General features: G+C 42.6%; 1 pseudogene; it reads right to left on the bottom strand.

Moving 5' to 3' along the window:
- Positions 1-278: 278 nt before the first annotated feature.
- LOC124597562 lies at positions 279-396 on the bottom strand (annotated as a pseudogene).
- Between the last annotated feature and the right edge of the window lie 10,238 nt (positions 397-10,634).

Genomic DNA, 10,634 nt, shown 5'->3' with positions numbered 1-10,634 from the left:
GAGGATATAGCTGTCCTGGTAGAAAGAGGATGAACTGAATTATACATGATACGAAACAGAGAGAGAGAGAGACAGAGCACTCCGTCTTCAGGCCACAAGTGGCCCATCGGGACCATCCGACCGCCGAGTCATCCTCAGCTGAGGATGCGGATAGGAGGGGTGTGTGGTCAGCACACCGCTCTCCCGGTCGTTATGATGGTTTTCTGTGACCGGAGCCGCTACTATTGGGTCGAGTAGCTCCTCAATCGGCATCACGAGGCTGAGTGCACCCCGACAAATGGCAACAGCGCATGGTGGCCCGGACGGTCACCCATCCGAGCGCCGGCCACGCCCGACAGCGCTTAACTTCGGTGTTCTTACGGGAACCGGTGTATCCACTGCGGCAAGGCCGTTGCCAGATACGAAAAAGGAGTCTCATATTTCATTTTATTTGGTTAAAGGAACGCCTTTCATTTTTTAGGCAAAGTACTTTAATGTCAAAATGCAGCTTTATACGTAAAATCCTTCTATAATTTTTTAGTGATTCTGGTAAAAAACGTTATATTTTTTGTGATATATGCATGAATATCGATGCAGATGACTTGTCAACATTATCCATACAAGCGAATATACAGAGTGCTTGTCACGGAAACATCGTAGAAGAATGAGCAGTTTGTAATATTACGATTTTCCTTTAATTGCATTATTAGTAAAACTCATGTTTCTCCAAGGCAAACAGCCTCGAACAAACCGAGATAAACGTTCTAGGTAACTGATAAGCCGAATCAGATTACCCCGAGTACAGCTACTAAGTCGAATATCTCCGTATTCATCAGGTATACGTGCCTGTGAGAATTTTTGTCACAGGTCCGCAGAGAAGTGCAGTCGACTGGACGCTTTGTTTTGGGCACTACGGTTTGGCAGAACGCTCTTGATGAACTAGCTTCTTACAGCTGTCCTTCCTCCGTTTGCTCTTAGTGCATTTCACGGTTGTCTTAAGATTTAGCTGAATGGGGACGGATACATTTCATGTTGCTCGCCATTCGACTCATCTCTAACTGATGCTAAGCAACTGCACGGGAAGCTGCAGGGATGCCTGTATTGTTGAGAACTGCATCACGTTGTGATTTGTTGTTCTTCAAGATGATCTGGGAAAATAATCATCATCCACCAAAAGAAAGAATCCAGCGATAGTGTATAGAAGGGCGTAACTAGAATGAGGCGGCGGAGGCAGTGCTCCATTATAAGATGCTGTTGGCGCCTGGAGATAAAGAAAGGAAAATAATGAACAAAAATTGAAGTGTAGGAAGGAAACAAACAGTAGCACCTATCAGTCAAAGCAAGAAAAATAATCAAAAATCGTTTTGGAAATCGTTCTGAGATACATACAGGGTGTCCCGAGAGGAATGGTTAACAGTCAGGGATATGACAGAAACGATCGTTCGAAGCAAAAATTCCAGTAAACGTGGCCTCTAAAGGGCGTACCTAGAAAGTTACGAGTACTTGTTCAGTAGAAGAAGCAACACGGCGTATCTCTCAGTAATGTGTTTGGAAAACTCCAAGACCCATTTCTATGGCGGAAACCACGAATGTACTTGAGCCCCTTGTGTATTTATCGAAGAGACCGTGCAGATTATATTATACAAATAAGGGCTCGCACAGAGATATAGAAACCGTGACTCTTCCCGCATTTCATCCGAGTATGCGACAGGAGCAGACTTTAATGAACGGCCCAATAAAAAGTAGGCTCTGCTACGCAATTTTCAGTGATTCGCAGCTCGTAGATGGAGATACAGATGTATAAGTTACGCAACAAATGAAACAGCACGAAATATTATGTTTTCGTAAAGTAATGGACTCCTCTGTACACACAAGAATTAGAAAAAGGTCATTTAAGTAAAAGAAATTAGGAGACTAAGTACATACATTTCATTAGCAGTTTAGATTTTTACATGGATATTCAAATTTACGAGTCTTTGAGGTTATCTATTCGTTCCTGTTCTGTCTTACAATATAGTATAAGATATTATTTCACGTTTTGTGACATTACTCCGTGTAGTTATTAATTAATTTTAATGTTTTTTATTCTGAACATAGGAAGAGTACCTTACTAGTTAAATATGGAGTCTCATAACAAACTTTGGTTTTGTATTTATTTAAAATCTGTCTTGGGCAGTGTGGAGGATTTATCATATGCATTATTGTAGGACCAAATATTTGTTTCATACAGGGGAACTCGGGCCACAACTGGATTGTGCCGTTTTCTACACTGGAGAGGGCTGCGATGTTAGGCGTGTTTCTACGTATTAAACATGTTGTCTATTTCAAATTCGCACCAGTCGCATAGGAGTGGTGCTAGTAACACCACTAAGAGGATGCAGATCGTGTTTACTTTAAATTTAAACACGCTATAACGGTTAGTTAATCTTCGAAGATGAGTTGATGTTAGTCAAGAATGCCTTTAAGGTGACAAAGGCGCTATTATCAACACCCCATTAAGACTGAACGAGATCGAGTAGTAGGGTTACAAAAAACTGGATGTTCCTTCTGCGATACTGCAGAATGACATGGCAGTAATGTGGTCACTGTAAATGACTGCTGGCAGCGGCGGTCGCGAGAACGTTGTAACCTCCCCGCAAAATTTCGAAAGTCAATATTTAAATGTTAACGAGAATAGAACCTAGTGTAACGTCCCAGCAATGAAATAATTTATCGACAATGACAATAAACGAAAAATAGCAATCTGAACCAAGTGTAAGCTGCCCACAAAAATGTAAGACAATTCAATGATAATGAAATCTCAGTGACAATGCAAACGCAAATAGACCGAAATGTCGATCTTAGGCCCTGTGCAACTTTGAATTTAAGTGAAACTTTTCTTTAAGGAAATGCATGGGAAACTTTCTTTCAATTCAAATGATTGTTTTCTTAAAAAAATTGCTTTGAAAACAAAATTATTATTGGGGCGATTCTTGGACAAATTAATTACACTTAAGATGCATTACATTATCAGATGAGCGCAATGCTGCTTCATTACCTTATTTAAAAAATATACCTCGTCCTGAATCTTGACCAGAGGGCCATGTCGACGCCCGCCGACTCCTCACACACACCACTGCAACTACCGACTCCCTACATGCAACTGAACTGAACTCTCGCGCGGTCAAGCGCAGACTAGCAACGATAAATAACTCTCTGGTCAGAGATTCTGTCATGCCTCGCCATCGCTGTACTAAATACATACGCGTTTCAACGTACGGTCGCAAGAAACCTCCTGACGGCCACAACGACTTGTTACAAATCAGTTATTTTAAGGACAGCTCCGAGCCAGACGCCCGTAGCGTTCATTACACTGGCACCAAATCACCGCCATTTGCGACTTCAGTGGAGTCATGCGAGAGTTCACTGGAGTGCAGCGCCGAGGTCTGTTGTGTTTTCTGATGAAAGCTGGTTCTGCCTCGATGTTAGTGATGGTCATGTGGTGGTTAGGAGGCCAGTTGAGGGCTTGCAACCAATCTCTCTTCGTGCTAGACACACTGGACGTACACCGGGAGTGTGGAATCTGATGATTCGATCTGTTGTGCTGCCATTCATGAACAGTATTCTAAGAGCTCGCTCACATACCGCTCCAGTCACCCACCATGCCGTTCAGTGTGTCGACCTGTTGCCTTGGCCTGCTCGATCACCAAATCTGTCTCCAGTCGAGCGTATATGGGACATTATCGGACGAAAACTCCATCGTTACCCACAAACAGCATTAATCGTGTTGTGACTTTGCAAGACAGCCAAGCCACTAGGAGGTGAAGCCGAAAGGCACGCGTTTAAGCTCACGCAGGCTGGCGTGAGGTCTGGAACAGTTAAAGGATTTGAGTCTAGCAAATAAAGTACGTAGCTGCTGGAATACTTAACTTTAATCCACAATTGGTGAACATCGGTCTGACGGTACATGCATCACAAGATAAATAGCAAATGATAATGGCGCCTTGCTAGGTCGTAGCAAATGACGTAGCTGAAGGATATGCTAACTATCGTCTCGGCAAATGAGAGCGTAATTTGTCAGTGAACCATCGTTAGCAAAGTCGGCTGTACAACCGGGGCGAGTGCTAGGAAGTCTCTCTAGACCTGCCGTGTGGCGGCGCTCAGTCTGCAATCACTGACAGTGGCGACACGCGGGTCCGACGTATACTAACGGACCGCGGCCGATTTAAAGGCTACCACCTAGCAAGTGTGGTGTCTGGCGGTGACACCACAAATCGTCCCTGCATTGATCGACCAATTGCTACAGGTATGGAACTCCATCCCACAAATTGTCTTCCGGCAGCTGTTTAACACAACGAACGCACGTTTGCATGCTTGCAGTCAAGATTCTGGCGGTTACATTGATTATTAATGAACCAGCGTTTCACATTTGCAGTGGCTTATCTCGAGCCTACGTTACCATGTCATATTGCAATGTTAATCACTTAAATATGTCACCTAGACAAACGTATCTCGTGAGTTCACTATCATGCTCCTCAAAGCACTAAAGAGGAGAAGACGGCAAGTGTCATAAACCGATTTCCCAAAAATATCGCTCTGGAAGAGGAGCAAAACAAGCGAACACGTGTCTCAGCTTACCCGTAAATACCGGACCGTTTCTGAGACAACGACCGCTTTGATCTCCATCTAGAATGTCCGCCCATCACACTTCAGCACCAAACTGTCGATTCTCTGATGCCTCAGGGTGAGTCGTATCAATCCGTCTCTTCTTTTAAGGGGCTCCGGAAAGGCTCAAAATCATGAAAAGTTCAATTTTTACTTTTTTGCGTTTTCTGAATCTGCAGACTATTACCTTTTAATAGATATATAATTTATTCAATTCCGAAGACTACAACTACTTTTAAATTTTTTTTGAAATGTGTTCTACATGGGCGTGACATACTGTGGCGCTGTTAAACTGCTGTCAAATGGTGTTATTATTAACGTCCGTGTTCATCAGGTACATTTTAGTGATGTGAGATAAAGTATGTGTTGTGGCTAACCTGTGATGGTTCAATATATAGCGCTGGTGTGATTGTCGATTGTTTCATGTTTATTTACTCTGTCGTTATCTAGAAAATATTCGTAATTAATTCTGTTTCTTGAGTCTCTGTTTTGTTGAAGTATAATAATGAGTAAAAGTAAAGTTATTAGATATCCTCTGAAGGCTTTTAAGAAAAGGAGAAATGTTGGAAAGCCAATGGTATGTGTTATTACTGTAAACAATAAAGACGATAACCAAGTGAGTGAACCTAACCTCTCAAATACACCTGCCCATAGCAGTCAAAGTGGGAAAGAAAATACTTCACAGAAGAAGCTTGGTTCAATGACTGAAAACTATGAATGTTTTATTGGCGAATCGGATGTGAATGAAATATTTGATATGTCGGTTCTCAAAGGAATTTTTTCAAACTGTGTAAGATGTATTCATTGTAGTGAAGTTGGTCTGGAACTCTCCATAATAAAGCACGTAGGACTTGCTAGTGAAATACAACTGAAATGTGATAAGTATTCATACATGACCACCTTTTGGAACAGTGTTGCAGTAACTGCAACTGAAGAAAATGGTAGCAAAATCTACGAACACAACAACGAGCGATGCTTGCTTTAGACAAGGAACGCCTCGGGCTGCAGACAGGGCTGTAAAGAGTCTAGAAATACAAGCAAGAGTAAACAGGAGGAGGAACAAGAGGAAGCTGGAGGAGGAGTTTCCAGAGGATGAAGATAATCCATCCTATGGACCTGGAATGCACTAAAAAGTTAATCCAATCTTTGTCGCTCGATTCGCAAAACTTTTATTTTCTCATACTAATTACATGTTTTCTAAGGATCTTCCAAACATATTTGTTTCAAACTTTCAGTAAATGTTACACTGTACCTTCTGCATAATTTAACACAGCCTTTTTCCAAAAAACTGTATATTTTTGAATATATAAATAAAAAATTGCAAAAAAATGTTGTGAATTTCCATTACAATTGAAAAAAAATCATCTTTAATAACTGAACTAAAATTTTGTAAAATCCCTGTGTTAAGTTGTAGCCCATATTCCAATAAATAATCTGTAAAAAGTTCAACTTCCTACCTCAAATACTTTGTGAGGAAAGATGTAATTTATAAGCGTTATTTTAACATTGCAAGTATAGGGCGTTCCGGAGCCCCTTAATCAAATTATGCCACAAATTTCTTTTCCCGCCAGTTCGGCTTAGGGCTCTTCCTCACTCATCCAATCTACGCATCTAATCTTTAGCATCCTTCTCCAGCACCACAGTTCAAAACCTTTTAATCTCTTGTTGTCAGAACCGTTTGCCTTCCACGTTTCGCTTCCCCAGAACGCTACACTACAGATAATCATCCTCTGAAAAGACTTCCTGAAAGTAATAAATGCTGTGTGCGGCTCAATGGCCGAATGCAAGTCTTTCGGTTGGACATCACTTCGCCCCTAATCTACCATAGTTATGCAAATGGGAAAGGGGACCTACAGTTTACGTGCCATCCGAATTCCGAGGCACGTTTCGTTTCTAACGACTGTTCTTATCGCTGAATGGTGAAAGCTAAGACTGAAAAGTTCCTTGGTTGAGCCGGGATTCGATCCTGCTACCTCTCGGTTTCCAGGCACGCGATTTACCGCTAGATTATCGGGCCCGCCTTTCTGAAACTTGAAATTCATGTTACATTTTAAAATATTTCCCTTTCTTTCTGTTTCCAGTCCTCATTTCATAGCTACCCTACTTTGCCAGTGTCGGTTATTTTACTCTCGAAAAAGCAAAATTCGTATACTATTTCCGGTGTCCCAGTTATGAATTTAATACCTCATCATCTTTTGATTTAATTGGACTACGTCCCATTACGTTTGTTTTATTTTTGTTGATATTCGTCTTATAAACTGTGTTCGAGACACTGATTCCATTCAACTGCTCTTCGAAGTCCCTTATTATCTCTGACAGGATTTTTATTTCTTCTTCTGAACTTTAATTTCTTTTCGAAATATCTGGGTGGTTTCCTTCAATACTTGCTCAATGTACAGTTTAAATAACATAAGGGATAGGCTACAGCTCTGCCTCACTTGCCAACTAGTGCTTCCCTTTAGCGGTCTTCGACTCCTTTACTGCAGTATGCTTCTGTAGAAGATGCAGGAAACCTTTCGCTCCGTATAATTTGTCCCTACCACCTTCTAATTTTCGGAGAGTGTATTTCAGCCAACATTGTCGAAAGCTTTCTCTAATTCTATGAATGCTATAAATGCAGGCTTGCTTGTCTTCGGTCTATCTTCGAAGATGAGTCATATAGTCAGTACTGACTCGCATATTCCTTCACTTGCGTGGAAATTAAACTGATGTTCCCCAAGGTCTGATTTTACCAGTCTTTCCCTTCTTCCGTACATAAAATACAGAATGATTCTGCTGCCCCTACCTATGGTTTTTATGCAAGCTGCAATGCATTAAGATACTATGTGCAAGTTTTCACATTCTCTCACTCTTTAGGCTACGCACAAACTATTACTCCTACAGAAAAAATGAACTGGAGCTTTTTGTAGGAAATTTAATGCAGTTCTATTTCGTACTATACGTTTTCACTAGAGGCCGTACCTTCCGAATTATTCAAGAAAAATGTACAAAAGTTACCTTCAAATACAAAAGTTACCTTCAAACGCGTTTTTCTTGAATAACTCCAAAACTGTGGCCTCCTTCGAAAACGTACCTCAGCACAAAATTTAACTACCGGGTGATCAAAAAGTCAGTCTAAATTTGAAAACTGAATAAATCACGGAATAATGTAGATAGAGATGTATAAATTGACACACATGCTTGGAATGACATGGGGTTTTATTAGAACCAAAAAAATACAAAAGTTCAAAAAATGTCCGACAGATGGCGCCTCATCTGATTAGACTAAAAATAATTAGCACAAAAAAGTAAGACAAAGCAAAGATGATGTTCTTTACAGGAAATGCGCAATATGTCCACCATCATTCCTCAAGAATAGCCGTAGTCGAGGAATAATGTTGTGAACAGCACTGTAAAGCATGTCCGGAGTTATGGTGAGGCATTGGCGTCGGATGTTGTCTTTCAGCATCCCTAGAGATATCGGTCGATCACGATACACTTGCGACTTCAGGTAACCCCAAAGCCAATAATCGCACGGACTGAGGTCTGGGGACCTGGGAGGCCAAGCATGACGAAAGTGGCGGCTGAGCACACGATTATCACCAAACGACGCGCGCAAGAAATCTTTCACGCGTCTAGCAATATGGGGTGGAGCGCCATCCTGTATAAACGTCGTACGTTCCAGCAGGTGTTTATCGGCCAGGCTGGGGATGACGCGATTCTGTGGCATATCGGAGTACCTCTCACCCGTCACGGTAGCAGTTACAAAACCGGAATCACGCATTCCCTCGAAGAAAAAAGCCCCGATAACGGTATATGTGGTAAATCCAACCCATACTGTGACTTTCTCGTCGTGCAATGGAGTTTTCACGACAGTTCTAGGATTTTCGGTAACCCAAATTCTGCAGTTGTGGTCGTTGACAGACCCTCGGAGCGTTAATGAGCTTCATCGGTCCACAACACGTTACTCAATCAATCGTCATCTTCCGCCATCTTTTGAAACGCCCACACCGCAAATGCCCTCCGCTTCACTAAATCGCCAGGTAACAGTTCATGATGCCGATGGATTTTGTACGGATAGCATCAGAGGGTACGCCTAAATGCCAACCAAACAGTAGTGTATGGAATGCCGGTGCGACGTGCGACTGCACGAGCGCTGACTTCCCCGTGCATAGACGAACCCGCTACAGTCTCCATTTCTTCCTGAACTGTCTCAGCAGCATTACGCCTTGTGCTCGGTCGGCCACTACGGCGTCTATCGTCTAAACAACCCGTGGCTTCGAACTTCGAAATCATTCTCGCCACAGCTGCATTTGTCAACGGACCTTTACCCGTTCGAATCCCCTTCCTATGGCGATAGGATCGTAATGCTGAACTAGCACATTCCCCATTCTGATAATACAGCTTCACTAAAAGCCCCTTTTCAGGTAACGTCAACATGCTGTGACTGCTGGCGCATCTGATTCTCTCTCTCATTACAGTTTCTTTTACACACGATTGTCATGCGCAGTCACTGACGATTTGCTGTCCAGCGCCATCTGTCGGACATTTCGTGAACTTTGTTTTTTGTTTGTTCTAATAAAACTCCATGTCATTACAAGCATGAGTGTCAATTTTTACCTCTCTATCTGCGTTATTCCGTGGTTTATTAAGTTTTCAAATTTATACTGACTTTTTGATCACCTGGTACATTGAATTTCCTACAAGAATTTGCTGTTCATTTTTTCTGCACGACTAACAGTTTGCGCATAGTGAGCGAAAGAATATGAAAATCTCGCGCGTGGTTTTTGAAGGCGTTGTGGGTTGCATAAAACCCATTGGTAGGGGCAACTGAATCTCACTGCGTAGCGGCAGTGTTTTGTCTGTAAACACAGGTGCTGTCCGCTGAGTTGCAAACTGCCCCGTGCAGAAATCGACTTAAAGTGCAGTGACCTCTGAGGGATACTGAGAGGGGAACTTGCAGGGGAGGGGTTAGCAGCTCAGCACAGCGCAGGAGAGGGAGGCCAAACAGCCGCGCCGGCGATCAATACGGCGTCGAGGCGCTACGTCAGGGGCAGCCGCCGACACGCAGCATGAACGACCGTATACCGCGCTTGCGCCAGGACGAGCCCAACGTGAAATTCCACCGTAATCTTGGAAAAACTATTGGGACGGACAGGAAAACTTAGCGTAAACGATAACGTGAAATAACTGCTTTTAAGGAATGTCGGGAAACTTCGCGTTTTCCTCGTTCTCGTGTACGAATGTCGTAAATCTGAAGGCAGCAGTTTACTAATCTTGGTAAGAGATAGTTACTGAATGTTATCATTGGATTTTAACTTTTTTTCTCAAGACCGAGGTCGGCGTATAATTCATTTCTCGTGTAAAGTACTACGGATTTAGAAGTGACGCCAAATGAAGATACTGTTCCTTCTCTAAATCCTCGCACGAACGAAAACAATGGCTGACATCGAAATAAGTGTACAAGGAAAAGAAAACCAACTGAAATCACTGAACAGAGGGAAGTCCACTGGACCTGACGGGATACCAGTTCGATTCTACACAGAGTACGCGAAAGAACTTGCCCCCCTTCTAACAGCCGTGTACAGCAAGTCTCTAGAGGAACGGAAGCTTCCAAATTATTGGAAAAGAGCACAGGTAGTTCCAGTTTACAAAACTGCATATTTTCGTATTATGCAACGATAAGTCACAAATCAGCAAATACGGCACTTCAGTTTTGCAAACATGTAAATCAGCACGGATGTGTTACATCGTGCAAACGTGTTTCTGGCGGTAAAACAGAACGCGGAGGACGTCTGTCTGAAAATTTATTGAATATTACTTTGTGAATAAAGTATGCGGTAACAGCTTACTTTGTCGTGTAGCCTGTAATCTGCGTTACTTAGCAAGGTGGTAATGCGGTTGCGAATAGGCGAAGGCAACTAACGTGTCTCCCATCAGAAGGCGTCGGTCATACTACTAGTGCCACATGATTTAAATTCTTCCGTATGGGCGTCTATGTTGTTTGCGTCACGTCAGGCGTCGTGTGTTGC

This window comes from Schistocerca americana, chromosome 2 (genome assembly GCF_021461395.2).
Source record: "Schistocerca americana isolate TAMUIC-IGC-003095 chromosome 2, iqSchAmer2.1, whole genome shotgun sequence".
NCBI lineage: Eukaryota > Metazoa > Arthropoda > Insecta > Orthoptera > Acrididae > Schistocerca > Schistocerca americana.
Note: the sequence above shows the minus strand (reverse complement) of the source record. Positions and strands in the feature narration are given on the sequence as shown.